This window comes from Hyperolius riggenbachi, chromosome 2, assembly GCF_040937935.1.
Source record: "Hyperolius riggenbachi isolate aHypRig1 chromosome 2, aHypRig1.pri, whole genome shotgun sequence".
Taxonomy (NCBI): domain Eukaryota; kingdom Metazoa; phylum Chordata; class Amphibia; order Anura; family Hyperoliidae; genus Hyperolius; species Hyperolius riggenbachi.
In genome coordinates, this window is record NC_090647.1 from 146,406,098 (window position 1) to 146,422,535 (window position 16,438).

Genomic DNA, 16,438 nt, shown 5'->3' on the forward strand with positions numbered 1-16,438 from the left:
GTCAGTAACCTTAACAGTAACTTGAGAATGTACCAAAGTGTCGCGTAGACTCGGCGCCCTACGGGTCACCATCAAAGGTCTCTCTCCCACAATTTTCGACAAATCAGGATCAGTCAAGAGTACCCCCCCCAATGTCTGTCTAGGATTTCCTTGATTTTTTGCCACTGGGCATTAAAGGGGCTGATAAAACGGGTGACATTTAGGGACTTCCCTCTTTTATTTCTAGCTCCGCCCTCAAGAAGACTCTGCTGGGACGTGTTCATGGCTCTATCAATAATGGAGCACAGAGTTTCATGTCCATACCCCCTGTCACGAAAACGGTCGTACATCAGTTTAGCCTCTACCCCAAAATCATCATCCCGTGAACAATTACGGCGGATCCGGCCCGTGGGTATACCATTCTTGAGGTTACGTAGATGATGGCTGGTGGCGTGGAGAAGGGTATTGCCCGCTGTTGGCTTTCGGAAGGTCCTGTTAACCAGGCTTTCCCCCTCCATCCAAATCCACAAATCCAAAAAGGAAACACCCGATGAACTACATGTGTAGGTGAGGTTGATATTTCTCTGGTTCTGATTCAACAAATCAATGAACATCTCTAACCTCTCCTCACCACCTCTCCACACCACCAGCACATCATCCATATACCTGAGCCACACCCGGACGTACCGCTCAAACATTTCCATGGTATAGACATCTTGGCGTTCCCACAAGCCCAGATGTAAACAGGCATAGGCAGGTGCGCATGCCGCTCCCATCGACGTGCCGCGCACCTGCCTATAGTGGGAACCCCCAAAAAGAGAACAATTGTGCTCCAATATGAACCGCATAGCCCAGCAGATAAATTCATTGTGGGCGGCCAGATCAGGGTGGGCATCCTGAAGGAAGAACTCCAGAGCTGCTAAACCTATCTCGTGGGGAATTGACGTATAGAGACTCTCTACATCTATCCCCTCGAGAATATCGCCCACCTCAACCTTAACCCCCTCCAAATTTCTCAGAACATCCCGGGTATCCAAGACAAACGATGGTAGGGAGGACACTATGTCACGGATCTTAGCGTCAATCCATTTTCCTAGTCGTTCAGTGGGGCCATCAATGGCGCTAACAATAGGGCGCCCTGGGGGTTTATTGAGGTTTTTAGGAACCTTAGGGATAAGATACAATAAAGGAACAGAAAATGTGGTTACTCTCAGGTAATCCATTTCCACAGGGCTCAGAATACCCCCTTCTCCTGCATCGTCCACCAACTAGTTCACACCCATAGTTATCCTATCAAAAGGACTAGATCTAAGTTTTATATAGGTGTTAGCGTCCGATAATTGTCTATTCGCTTCTGCAAAGTATGCATCCTTTGTCCATAGCACCGCATTTCCCCCCTTGTCACTGGGTCTGATGACAATATCCTGTGTCTCCCTCAATTCTAGCAATGCCCTTCACTCACCCTGGGTAAGATTATCACGGCCTCTATGATTCCAGTTGATTGTTTTAAAGTCTTCTGAGACTAATTTCAAAAAAATCCCCAAGGCCTTATTGCTACCTGGTCAAGGCATATATGTTCGGGTGGTGTTGTGAGAGTGTGTTGGCGGCATGTCTGGGCAGTGTTTTTAATTGGTTTTAAGGTGTCTACCCCATGTGTGTATTTTTTCCACTAATATAGTTTGCTATATTTGAAACTTGTAGAGTGATGGCACTTGATTTTTGTACATTGAGTTCCTCTTTAAAGTGGAACTATTGCTATGGTCACATTGCATATTTATCAAAAGGACACACAATGAAGGAAACAATGATTCCCAGCTTTTACTTACCTATTACTTACAATTAGAATAATAATAATAAAAGGCAGAGGAAGTAGAAATATGATAGTTTTAAGTTTTTATTATAATAAGTCAATTCGTGATGATTTAGGTCCTATAACATGTAAGCTATTGGTTCATGTATAATAATTCATGTTCAAGTATAATAATAAGCTAAAGAACTTCTATAAAGGGAATTTAAATGTATTTAAAAAAAAATGTTTATTAGTTTTAGTGCCAAGAAATTTAGCTTTTTTATCAGAAAAATATTACATATAACAAAACATTGGTTTCAGTGTTGTAAATAAATAATGCCTAGGTATTGTACTGGGATGCTCTTGTCATGTTGCATACTTATTTAGTACATGAGTAATTGGTTACTCTGACTTTTGCACATTGACCTTTACTGTGACGCTTTATATGCACGACAGTATTTTGCACTGTGCAAGTTTTTTCTAGTAATGATAGGTGAACATCTGGATGGTTCGCCAGGTGAACTCGCGCAGACCCTTTGTGAACAGGAGACTCTTAATGCGAACACATGAACCCTAAGAAAAACATGCATGCACACATGACCTCAATTTCTTTCGACCAGTCCAGCCCAGCTGACCTTGGTTGAAAGGTCATGCTTGGGCATTATGGGAGAAAGTTTTCCAGCGCCTGCAAATTCTGGCGTAATTTTGCATTCATGAATGTGTTTGCGTGTGCGAACCACTATCCATATCCTGTACATTGTACTTTGCAATTTTTTTTTAAAGAAAAGATTTTCTTGAATGTTTTGTTAGCATGTGTATAGACATTACACAAATTCATTTGAAAATGTGCTAATCCACACAGTGTACATGCCGACATGAAACAGATCAGACTTCTTGCTTAGGAGAGTGGATCCGAGATGAACTTTTACTCCTTGCATAATTGTGTTCCTTACATATAGTTTATAGGGCATTCCTCAAGCCAAATACTTGTTTTGTTTTGTTTTAATACTCTAATTTCCTATAAACTAATCAAGCCACACCCACAGCTTCTCCAGAGTGCCTTGGCGCTTGCAAGGGATTGTGGGATTTCAGTCTGGGCAGGTGAAAAAGGTGTTACTAGCTAAAGATTTCAGAGGCAGAGTTTTCACAATCTGAGAGCTGCAGTGCAGATACAGATCAGTTGCCTGTGTAATGGAGGAGATAAGAGTGGAGTTTTCACAGAATATGCAGATTAGCATGCCTAGATACAGATAAGCTTGCCTGTGTGTGTAATTGTGTAATAGTGACAAGCAGAAAACATGTCTGCTCCCATTGTATCACAGGAAAAATATTAATATACTGTTGAAGCTGTTTGAAGATAGATTTGCTGTGTAAACTATCTAAACTTTAGATAAGATATATAGACAAGTCACTTGTTATATTTAGTTTTTCATCTCGGATCCGCTTTAGGAGGATTTGATTTTGGGTTCTCAAAGCCCCTCTACTGTTTTCCAACCATGGGAATGAGAACTTGATTAATAGCATGAGGCAACAGTAAACAGGCTTCTAGATACCATTTGCCATGGATCTGTTATTCTTGCTTAGCAGGGGAATCCTGATTACATTTTCTCACTCCATAAGGGTTGTCAAGGTAATGTGATTCTATGCTTTGTAGTAATGACTGGCCACTGTGCATTATGCACACAACAATTAGAGCGAATGATGAGTTTGCTACAATGTTCAGCTCAGTCAACTAAGCTATTGTCTGTATGAAATACTGATTTCTCCTGTGACTCCTGAACTGTGCTTTGGAAAGCTAGTGGCTTTGGGCTTGAGGAATAATCATAGTACAAATGCCTGCTGTCCAACAGCAATTGCATATTTGCATCATGTATAAAATGCTGCATGAAGGTGGGAGATAACATCATGTCTCTTAAAGGAGTTCTTTCGCGAAAAAAGTAGGCAGTTAAAAAATGTGACAGATGACAGGTTTTGGGCCAGTCCATCTTTTTAAGGGGGATTCTCAGGGCTTTCTTTGTTTTCAACAGCATTTCCTGAACAACAGTTGCAAAATCTAACTGACATAATAGTGTGCAAGTGATTAGGGAGGCCGGCTGGTATCTTGCTATTTTGGCAGTTAAACTGTTGTTCAGGAAATGCTGTTGAAAACAAAGAAAGCCCCGAGAATCCCCCTTAAAAAGATGGACTGGCCCAAAACCTGTCATCTGTCACATTTTCTAACTGCCTACTTTTTTCGCGAAAGATCCCCTTTAAGAAAACTTCTGAATGCTATTGTTTCTCTGACACTTAACCTTTTCTCAAATAGATCATCATGGGGGTCTGGGTGGCTAATATTGGGGTGAAACACCACACACACACACACACACACACACACACACACACACACACACACACACACACACACACACACACACAAACAAACAAACAAACAAACAAACAAACACACACACACTTTAAAAACTGTAAAGTACCCCTTCCTAAATAGTTGGCAAAACCTTTTTTACAGATTATGTCCCCTTGTCCTTTGTACAAGTAGGGATGGCCTTAGGCACCCAGGGGGGCACACCACATGTTCTCACCAAGGGATGACCTGATCACTGTGGCTGCACATGTCACTGCCAGTGCCCCACGTTACTGCAGTGTAGCAGGTCACAGTGTCCGTGTGCTGCTCCAGCACCTGCATGTGTCACTAGTAAAGGCACTGTTTGCAGCCTAGTCGCCAAGAGGTTCTCCCCATCAGCACCACACCCGGCTACGTGGAGAAAGGACGCCACATACTGAGACAATGTGGGCTGAGGAAAAATACAGTTGCAAATTTCAGCTAAAATTAAATATTTGCGTCATGAGCACAAGGTGGCTATGTAGTACATGACCATTTACTGTGCACAAGATACCATACTGACATTGGTGGGCAAAGGGGCTACTAATTCTTTCTCTGCCGAGAGCCACCACAAGCCATCGCCCCTGATACAAACCTAGGGACAATTGTGGATTACAGCTGATACAGTGAACAAATTAATTACAAATTTTTACATAATGGTGGAAGATATGCATGCACATTACACAGCGTTGTGAGACAAAAGGGTAAGAGAGCACCTGTGTACTGATAAATGCAAATGGTGGTATCTAGGTAAACAACTGTGATCCATAAGATATGGTCAATTTAGCTGGTGTAAATCCTCACAAACACTTGTGAGGTCCCGGGCAGGGATCAGGATCCGATCCCTCAGGCGACATTGCAGGACCAAGGCTACACAGTCACTAGCCTTTAGGCTAACAATGTGTTCTGTTGCTATGCTGGGGGTCAGCTGACGGAATGGTGTGGGTGTGACGCAGGGGAGGACTGGCCAGGGGGGAAGGGGGGAGGTTTCCCCCCAGGCTGCCTCTCATTTAATGATTTAGGGCTGGCACTGTACCTGGTGAATTTAGGTTTTTGTTTAAGGCAATGTGAAACACTAGGCTGAATGAGGAAAATCAACGCCCAATTACAGAGCAATTGCAGGGCGGGAAAGTTAGTAAATATACACAGCATGATACAGAGCAGAGGCTTGCCTGCAGGGTCCGTGGGAAAATATTTGTCTGGTCTCTCACCATTGTTAACTGCATGTGCACAGCTACATAAGATATTATCTAGGTTAACAAGTTTTCGACAGTCCCTAGACTCCATAAGGGCTGCTTGCAGACAGTGCCTAGACTCCAGAAGGGCTGCTTGCAGACAGTCCCTAGACTCCAGAAGGGCTGCTTGCAGGACTTGTGTAAGAGGTAGAAACCCCAACTGTTGTAACTCAAAATGTATTATGTGCCCCCCCCCCCCGGTGCCAGTGCATTTATAGTTTACCTGTCACACTGTCCCTTGAGTGTCCTTGCTGTATTTCCCACGTGAGTAATGACATATAGCACGTGGGGCACGTGTGTGATGTCATTTGGGCTGGGGCTGCCGTGAAAACGGGCCTCTAGTTTGTGTTTTCCCCCCAGGCCAAAAGGTCCCAGTCCTCCCCTGGTGTGACGTCCCACAGGAGCCGGGTGAGTGGAGAGAACCGTGTTCTCGGGCCGACACTTGGCCAAAGCGATCCACCAGGCTGATCACAGGCTGAGTAGTTGAGGGGGATTGAGGCTGCTGTACACACTGGATTCTCAGAAGAGGCGGTCCTTATTGTTTCATCTAGCGTGTGCACACAGCCTTAGATCATATCTGATATTGTGTAGTCGCCTTAGCCATAGGCATACAGTATGAATCAACATTGATCAAAAACCATAGCCTTATGAATAAATGTAAAGAAATTATTGTTTAAAGGGGTCCACTAATGATTCAACCTTGTACAATTTTACCAAATCTATGTGGTAGAAGCGTAAATTGAGTGTATATACTTTGAATGTATACTTTAGATAGTCTCTCAGTGGAAAGATTGTACAATCAAGATTTTATCATAAGTGACACTCATCAGTAAAGGAGGTTATTTCTATCAGATAAAAACAAGCAGGGGGTTAGGGGGTGTATCAGGAGATAAAAGCTATGTAATGCCACCATTCAGTACAAATCTAGTGCTGGTATTGTTTCAGTCATTAAGCAAACAGGTTTTTGCCAAAATCATATCAGGTAAAAATGTAATAGAGCATTTCTGTCTATAAAAATACAGGTGATAGGAAACACTTGTTAAAGTTGTGTACAGATGCTAGGTTTTCATCATTAGAGATGATCATCCAATGCAATAATCTAGCATCAGTACATCTGTCCCATGACTTCATTTAGTCATCTGTCGGGACAAATCGCTAAATGACGAATGAGAGCTATTAGTTTGTATTGTCTTTCACACTGCATGTGCTGTTCACTAGTCCTCCTCCTGCCATCCCATGCTCCTCTGTCTGTTAAAAACAGCTGCTACCACATCTGTACAGTGATAATCTCTAAAACTGTTGCTTTAATGTTTAATGAGAGGCCTGCACACACCTGCAATAACAGTTGTCCAAAACAGTCATTTTTCATTGTTTCTGATGGCCTAACCCCATACAAATCAGTATATGGCTGATGCTTATAGTGGTATGCAGTCACTTTGTGATTGTGTCTCAAAAACAGGTAGCCACAGTTAGCACAGTGACATGTAGTACAGTGTCCTGTTATAATATCTAGTAAGCACTGGTAAGTAGAGATGGTCAGTAAGATGCAACTAATTTTGAGATGATGCAGGATTATGCTAATTTTGTATGCACATTTATGCAGCTTTAAAATGGACCAAAAATTTTACCTCAGTAGGATTTGATTGGTTCATGTTCATGCTGCATACATTTGCCTTTAAAATTTGCATAATTCTACATAAACTCAAAATTATTTGCATCTCATTGACCATCCCTACTGGTAAGCACTGATATCCTTGTATTCTCACCACTATGTTAGTGAAATAACAAACAAAGTATGATGTATGTAATGTTGAGAAGCAGAGAAGCATGTAATTCGAGGGACTACCTAAAGTATCTGTTCAAAGTCTATTCACTCAGCTTATTCTTCTACTACAGGGATTTGGTAAGATTGTACAATCAACATTTTATCATTAGTGGGCAGTGGGCACCTTATGGAACATTAGGGATGGTACACACCATGCTATGTGTAATGATCAGGAACAGCTCTTAACAGCACGATAGTCAGTACTTTATTCAGAGTGTGATCACACGTGTTTTAGGTGCACAGTTACACAGGAGTACTCCTATGTGATAGCCCTTGACTGTAGGGACTATCACTAGGTAGAGTGGTCGTACAGGCAATATCGGTAACAGGTCAGTCAGGAGGCAGTACAGAGTCGTCAGGCAAAGGCGTAGTGAGAACCAGGCAAAAGGTCGGCAACAGGTCAGATGAGCGAAGGTACAAAATCAGGAGGCAATATCAGAGTCAAGGTCGGGTCGAGGCCGGCAACAATCAGATGAGCAGAGTACAGAATCAAGAGGCAGAAGGTGGAGTCAAGAGTATCAGGCAAGGAGTCATACACAGATAATCAATACAATAATGAATATTACTTTTACAGCTAGCAATAGTATTCCTAGCTATGTGTGAATCCCCGGGGTCCTGCCGGATCAAACACACTGGGAACTGACTAAGGTCTGAGAGCTTAACCGCAAAGTTTCAGCAACAGCAGACAATGAGACTAGAGTTGGGCCGAACGGTTCGCCGGCGAACGTGGTTCGCGTGAACGTAGGTGGTTCGCGTGCGGGTACCGCACGCGAACCTTTTGCGGAAGAAGTTCGGTTCGCCCCATAATGCACTGAGGGTCAACTTTGACCCTCTACATCACAGTCAGCAGGCCCAGTGTAGCCAATTAGGCTACACTAGCCCCTGGAGCCCCACCCCCCCTTATATAAGGCAGGCAGCGGCGGCCATTACGGCCACTCGTGTGCCTGCATTAGTGAGAGTAGGGCGAGCTGCTGCAATCTCTCATATAGGGAAAGATTAGTTAGGCTTAACTTCTTCCTGGCTGCATACCTGTTCTGTTCAGTGAGCCCTCAGCCCACTGCATACCTGTACTGTGATCCTGCCACTGCATACCTGTTCAGTGATCCTGCCACTGCATACCTGTTCAGTGATCCTGCCACTGCATACCTGTTCTGTTCAGTGAGCCCTCAGCCCACTGCATACCTGTACTGTGATCCTGCCACTGCATACCTGTTCAGTGATCCTGCCACTGCATACCTGTTCAGTGATCCTGCCACTGCATACCTGTTCTGTTCAGTGAGCCCTCAGCCCACTGCATACCTGTACTGTGATCCTGCCACTCCATACCTGTTCAGTGATCCTGCCACTGCATACCTGTTCTGTTCAGTGAGCCCTCAGCCCACTGCATACCTGTACTGTGATCCTGCCACTCCATACCTGTTCAGTGATCCTGCCACTGCATACCTGTTCAGTGATCCTGCCACTGCATACCTGTTCAGTGATCCTGCCACTGCATACCTGTTCAGTGAACCCGCCACTGTATACCTGTTCTGTTCAGTGGACCCGCCACTGTATACCTGTTCTGTGAACCCGCCACTGTATACCTGTTCTGTTCAGTGGACCCGCCACTGTATACCTGTTCTGTTCAGTGGACCCGCCACTGTATACCTGTTCTGTTCAGTGGACCCGCCACTGTATACCTGTTCAGTGAACCCGCCACTGCATACCTGTTGTGTTCAGTGAACCTGCCACTGCATACCTGTTGTGTTCAGTGAACCTGCCACTGCATACCTGTTCTGTGAACCCGCCACTGTATACCTGTTCTGTTCAGTGGACCCGCCACTGTATACCTGTTCAGTGAACCCGCCACTGTATACCTGTTCTGTTCAGTGGACCCGCCACTGTATACCTGTTTAGTGAACACGCCACTGCATACCTATTGTGTTCAGTGATCCTGCCACTGCATACCTGTTCTGTGAACCCGCCACTGTATACCTGTTCTGTTCAGTGGACCCGCCACTGTATACCTTTTCTGTGAACCCGCCACTGTATACCTGTTCTGTTCAGTGGACCCGCCACTGTATACCTGTTCTGTTCAGTGGACCCGCCACTGTATACCTGTTTAGTGAACACGCCACTGCATACCTATTGTGTTCAGTGATCCTGCCACTGCATACCTGTTCTGTGAACCCGCCACTGTATACCTGTTCTGTTCAGTGGACCCGCCACTGTATACCTGTTCTGTGAACCCGCCACTGTATACCTGTTCTGTTCAGTGGACCCGCCACTGTATACCTGTTCTGTTCAGTGGACCCGCCACTGTATACCTGTTCTGTTCAGTGGACCCGCCACTGTATACCTGTTCTGTTCAGTGGACCCGCCACTGTATACCTGTTCTGTGAACCCGCCACTGTATACCTGTTCTGTTCAGTGGACCCGCCACTGTATACCTGTTTAGTGAACACGCCACTGCATACCTATTGTGTTCAGTGATCCTGCCACTGCATACCTGTTCTGTGAACCCGCCACTGTATACCTGTTCTGTTCAGTGGACCCGCCACTGTATACCTGTTCTGTTCAGTGGACCCGCCACTGTATACCTGTTCTGTTCAGTGGACCCGCCACTGTATACCTGTTTAGTGAACACGCCACTGCATACCTATTGTGTTCAGTGATCCTGCCACTGCATACCTGTTCTGTGAACCCGCCACTGTATACCTGTTCTGTTCAGTGGACCCGCCACTGTATACCTGTTCTGTTCAGTGGACCCGCCACTGTATACCTGTTCTGTTCAGTGGACCCGCCATTGTATACCTGTTTTGTTCAGTGGACCCGCCACTGTATACCTGTTCTGTTCAGTGGACCCGCCACTGTATACCTGTTTAGTGAACACGCCACTGCATACCTATTGTGTTCAGTGATCCTGCCACTGCATACCTGTTCTGTGAACCCGCCACTGTATACCTGTTCTGTTCAGTGGACCCGCCACTGTATACCTGTTCTGTGAACCCGCCACTGTATACCTGTTCTGTTCAGTGGACCCGCCACTGTATACCTGTTCTGTTCAGTGGACCCGCCACTGTATACCTGTTCTGTTCAGTGGACCCGCCACTGTATACCTGTTCTGTTCAGTGGACCCGCCACTGTATACCTGTTCTGTGAACCCGCCACTGTATACCTGTTCTGTTCAGTGGACCCGCCACTGTATACCTGTTTAGTGAACACGCCACTGCATACCTATTGTGTTCAGTGATCCTGCCACTGCATACCTGTTCTGTGAACCCGCCACTGTATACCTGTTCTGTTCAGTGAACCCACCGCATCAGTGCGCATACCTGTGCAGTTAAGTGAACCCACCTACCTACGTGAGTGCACGCAGTGTGATATACCACTCCGTGCATACCCAATATGGACAAAACAGGTAGAGGAAGAGGTAGTGGCAGAGGCAGAGGAAGGCCACCCGGCAGGTCTGCGCGAGGTCGTGTAAATGTAATTTCGTGTGGACCTGGCCCACAGTACAGTGCTCGGAAGAAGGCACGTCCCATCACCTCCCAAGATTGTCAGGACGTGGTTGAGTATTTAGCGACACAGAACACCTCATCTTGCTCAGCCACCAGCGCTACTACTAGCACCACTTCCGCTGCATTTGACACTTCGCAAGAATTATTTAGTGTTGAAATCACTGATGCACAGCCATTGTTGTTACAGCCAGATGAATTTTCACCAGCTAATATGTCTGAGTTACGCGGCAACACTATGGATGTAACGTGTCAGGAGGATGAAGGACCTACTGATGGTGCAAGTTTGGATTTGTCTGAGGCAAGCGAAGCTGGGCAGGATGACTACGATGATGACGGTAATAGGGATCCTCTGTATGTTCCCAATAGAGGAGATGAAGAGGGGGACAGTTCAGAGGGGGAGTCAGAGAGTAGTAGGAGGAGAGAAGTTGCTGAAAGAAGCTGGGGCAGCTCTTCGTCAGAAACAGCTGGTGGCAGAGTCCGGCACCATGTATCGCCACCTATGTACAGCCAGCCAACTTGCCCTTCAGCATCAGCTGCTGAGGTCCCCATAGTGCCCACATCCCAGGGTGGCTCAGCGGTGTGGAAATTTTTTAATGTGTGTGCCTCAGATCGGACCAAAGCCATCTGTTCGCTCTGCCAACAAAAATTGAGCCGTGGAAAGGCCAACACTCACGTAGGGACAAGTGCCTTACGAAGGCACCTGGAGAAAAGGCACAAACAGCAATGGGATGGCCACCTGAGCAAAAGCAGCAGCAGCACACAAAAGAAAAGTCACCCTCCTTCTCCTCTTCCTCCTTCAGGTGCATCATCTGCTTCTGCCGCTTTCTCCTTTGCACCTTCACAGGCACCCTCCTCCACTCCGCCTCTGCCCTTGAGCGGTTCCTGCTCCTCTGCCCACAGCAGCAGTCAGGTGTCCGTGAAGGAAATGTTTGAGCGGAAGAAGCCACTTTTGGCCAGTCACCCCCTTGCCCGGCGTCTGACAGCTGGCGTGGCGGAACTGTTAGCTCGCCAGCTGTTACCATACCGGCTGGTGGACTCTGAGGCCTTCCGTAAATTTGTGGCCATCGGAACACCGCAGTGGAAGATGCCAGGCCGCACTTATTTTTCGAGAAAGGCCATACCCCAACTGCACCGTGAAGTTGAGAGGCAAGTGGTGTCATCTCTTGCGAAGAGCGTTGGGTCAAGGGTACACCTGACCACGGATGGCTGGTCTGCCAAGCACGGGCAGGGCCGCTACATTACCTACACAGCCCATTGGGTGAACCTGGTGGTGAACGATGGCAAGCAGAAAGCGGCGGACCAAATTGTGACACCTCCACGGCTTGCAGGCAGGCCTCCTGCCACCTCCTCTCCTCCTGCTACATGCTCTTCGCTGTCCTCCTCCTCCTCCTTGGCTGAGTGGCAGTTCTCCTCTCCAGCTACACAGCCCCAGCTCCGCAGGGCCTATGCTGCATGCCAGGTACGACGGTGTCACGCCATCTTAGACATGGCTTGTCTCAAAGCGGAGAGTCACACTGGAGCAGCTCTCCTGGCTGCTCTTAAGAAACAGGTGGATGAGTGGCTGACCCCGCACCACCTGGAGATAGGCAACGTGGTGTGCGACAACGGCAGCAATCTGCTTGCCGCTTTGCATATGGGGAAGCTGACACACATACCCTGCATGGCACATGTCATGAATCTAGTGGTTCAAAGATTTGTGGCAAAGTACCCTGGCTTAGCGGATGTCCTGAAGCAGGCCAGGAAGTTCTGTGGGCATTTGAGGCGCTCTTACACAGCCATGGCACGATTTGCAGAAATTCAGCGTAAAAACAACATGCCGGTGAGACGCCTCATTTGCGATAGCCCCACTCGCTGGAACTCGACCCTGCTCATGTTCTCCCGCCTGCTAGAACAGAAGAAAGCCGTCACCCAGTACCTCTACAACTGGAGTAGAACGAAACAGTCTGGGAAGATGGGGATGTTCTGGCCCGACAACTGGACACTGATGAAAAATGCATGCAGGCTCATGCGGCCGTTTGAGGAGGTGACCAACCTGGTGAGCCGCAGTGAGGGCACCATCAGCGACTTAATTCCCTACGCGTACTTCTTGGAGCGTGCTGTGCGTAGAGTGGCGGATGAAGCTGCGAATGAGCGTGACCAGGAACCGTTACGGCAGGAACAGGCATGGGACCAATTTTCATCAGACCCAGCTGTTTCCTCAACACCTGCGGCAGCACAGAGGGGGGAGGAGGAGGAAGAAGAGAGGTCGTGTGCAGAAGACGAGTCAGACTCAGAGGATGATGAGCAAGGTGTTTCTTTGGGGGAGGAGGAGGAGGAGGAGGAGGGGACAGCGGCAGGAGAACAACCGCAGCAGGCGTCGCAGGGGGCTTGTGCTGCTCAACCTTCCCGTGGTATTGTTCGCGGCTGGGGGGAGGAGGTTGACTTACCTGACGTCACTGAGGAAGAGCAAGAGGAGATGGAGGGTACTGGATCCGACTTTGTGCAGATGTCGTCTTTTATGCTGTCCTGCCTGTTGAGGGACCCCCGTATAAAAAACCTCAAGGGGAATGAGCTGTACTGGGTGGCCACACTACTAGACCCTCGGTACAGGCACAAAGTGGCGGACCTGTTACCAACTCACCGGAAGGTGGAAAGGATGCAGTACATGCAGAACCAGCTGTCAACTATGCTTTACAATGCCTTTAAGGGTGATGTGACGGCACAACGCCAGCAAGGTACCACTGCCACTAATCCTCCTCCCGTGTCCACGCAGTCAAAGACAGGACGCTCCAGCGATCTCATGGTGATGTCGGACATGCGGACGTTCTTTAGTCCAACGCCTCGCCGTAGCCCTTCCGGATCCACCCTCCACCAACGCCTCGACCGGCAGGTAGCCGACTACCTGGCCTTAAGTGTGGATGTAGACACTGCTGTGAACAGCGATGAGGAACCCTTGAACTACTGGGTGCGCAGGCTTGACCTGTGGCCAGAGCTGTCCCAATTTGCCATCCAACTTCTCTCCTGCCCTGCCGCAAGCGTCCTCTCAGAAAGGACCTTCAGCGCAGCTGGAGGCATTGTCACAGAGAAGAGAAGTCGCCTAAGTCACAAAAGTGTTAAGTACCTCACCTTTATCAAAATGAATGAGGCATGGATCCCGGAGGGCTGCTGCCCGCCCCAAGACTAAGTCAGTCCCCGCACACACAGCATCTCTGCCTGCACGCCGTGTGACTGGCTGCCTGGCCTGCCCCAAAAAGACTAAGTCGCTCCCAGTCCCTCCACACAGCATGTCTGCCTGCAGGCCGCTTCACTACCTTCTCCGCCACCACCAACAGGGTCCGGGACTCCAGGCGGATTGCTGAATTTTTTAGGCCGCTGCTAGCAGCGGCCGCTGTAATAATTTTTATGGTGCGTGTACATGACTGCCTAATTTTTCTGGCTGCACTGAGGGCAGCTGCAACAACAAAAGAAAAGGCATGTACATGCGCCCATTCCCCTTCGTGATCATTACCTTGCCGTGGTGAAGGGGCTTGCGTATCACAATGAAGCAATGACCGGCGCCTAGATGAGTGTCTCGGGGGGCACACAAAAGATAATAAGGTCGTTGCTTCATTGTGGTCAGACCAAATTTGATCAGCTGGACAGTCACTGTTCTGTCATTCAGCTACATCAGCCAGGCCGACCATATGGGCTGTAAAGCCACCAAAACCTGCACTCTCGCCATGGTGCGCACCAGTCCAGCACGGCCGTCACTAGTACAAACAGCTGTTTGCGGTGCGTTACACGGTGAGTTTGGTGTGTCAGTGTGAAGCAGTACCTTAATTACACTACCTGATTGATGTATACACATGCAAGATGTTTTAAAGCACTTTAGGCCTGTCATTTAGCATTCAATGTGATTTCTGCCCTTAAAACGCTGCTTTGCGTCAAATCCAGATTTTTCCCGGGGACTTTTGGCGTGTATCCCACTCCGCCATGCCCCCCTCCAGGTGTTAGACCCCTTGAAACATCTTTTCCATCACTTTTGTGGCCAGCATAATTATTTTTTTTTTTCAAAGTTCGCATCCCCATTGAAGTCTATTGCGGTTCGCGAACTTTAACGCGAACCGAACGTTCCGCGAAAGTTCGCGAACCCGGTTCGCGAACCTAAAATCGGAGGTTCGGCCCAACTCTAAATGAGACACTGATCGCTCAGGCCTTAAATACAACAGCACATTCCAAAAGTTCCACCCTGCGGACTTCAGCCAATCGGCGGCGAGAGCCAGCCCATTGCTGTCAGTTGAAGGCATAAAGGTCCTGTCTCCTGGTGCGCGCGTGCGCTGCCCTGCTTTGATGCACTCTGGAGAGACCTGTTCTACCGGAAGGGAATGCCTGAGATGACGTGGCGAGATCCGCGGTGACGTCAGACGCGGGAGCGGTGGCCGCACCGCTCCCCGCTGCAGAGGTAACCACATCAATCCTGACACTATGTTCCCCTCAGACTGACAAGAAATTTCCCAATGTTTGATCATTTCCAGTATGTTTGATCTGCCTCAGATCGAGAAAAGGATCAATTTTGAGATCAGTGATGCATAATATTGATCCCTTTTTTGATTAGAAGCAGATCGGACATGCTGGAAATGATCAAACAGGAAATTTCCCATCAGTCTGACAGGAAAATGACATGGTGTGTACCAGGCATTAGGGATCTCCAGCTGCGTTTTCTACTGCTAGTGTACCACAGTCTTTCTGTTTTGTTTCTCTAAAAGGTGTCAGAGGATGAACACATGGGATGCCCAGTTGAATGTAACCCTAAGTTATGTTTGCTTAGTATGTTTCAAGACACATTCTCAGGCAAATATGCCAAGTAATAAATGCTTGAAGTCTTACATGTTGCTCGTATATTGTTAACTATGTTCTGGATTACTGCTACGGTAACTAGTAGTGACTGGATCTGTGCAGTAAGGGCTGGTTCAGACGGACGCTTGTGCAGCGTTTACCGCCAGCGTTCAGGGCTTGGCGTTAAACGCTCCCATTCAAGTGAATGGGAGCGTTTGTACCAAGCTTTTACGCGCGTTTACACGAACGCGGCGTTCGGGTCCCGATTTTCACTGGCGTTCAAGGAGCCCCTGGAAGCTACATGCTGCTTCCAGGGGTGGTTAACCGCGACTGGCAATGTCCCCCTAGGGGAAGAAAAAACGCGACCGCATCCGAACGCAATGCGAACGCTGCTGAAAGCCCGAACGCATTGCCACCGCGACGCCAATGAACGCGACGCCTCCAAACGTCCGTCTGAACCAGCCCTAAAGCTAGTAACAGCTTTCAAAAGCTGTTTATCAGCATAGGGGTGCTATCGCTAAATATGACAAGATATGGATGACTTGGGTCTCATCCTACAGAATAAAACCGTAGTGATGGCTATGACAGCTCAAATATACATTTTATACTATTTGATCTGGTTTAGCCAGCGGCGGGCTCTAATCTACTTATAACCCTTACTTATAATTGTACAAAGGTGCATCTTTGCTCCTCAGTAGCAGCTAGCTGGAGCTAGCAGATTCTGTTGATATAATCGCAACAGATATAGACATATGAAGTATTGTTTTAAATGGTTTTCTGTTAAATTGTTCATTGTAAACCAATCTTTTATATCAGCTATTTATTTGATTGACTGCATTTCTATCTTTTTTTTACCAACTATAATAAAGCTTAGTTTTTTTGGGGAAAAAAGGTGACGGAGGGCGGAAGCTGGACCCAGTGGAATGGGACAGTAAT

At 47.5% G+C, this 16,438-nt stretch overlaps 1 protein-coding gene across 4 annotated transcripts in view; it reads left to right on the forward strand.

Moving 5' to 3' along the window:
• The window catches only part of ITGA7 (integrin subunit alpha 7), a 243,330-nt gene that overhangs the window by 123,288 nt on the left and 103,604 nt on the right, over positions 1-16,438 (forward strand). The gene's annotated exons all lie outside the window — the stretch shown is intronic.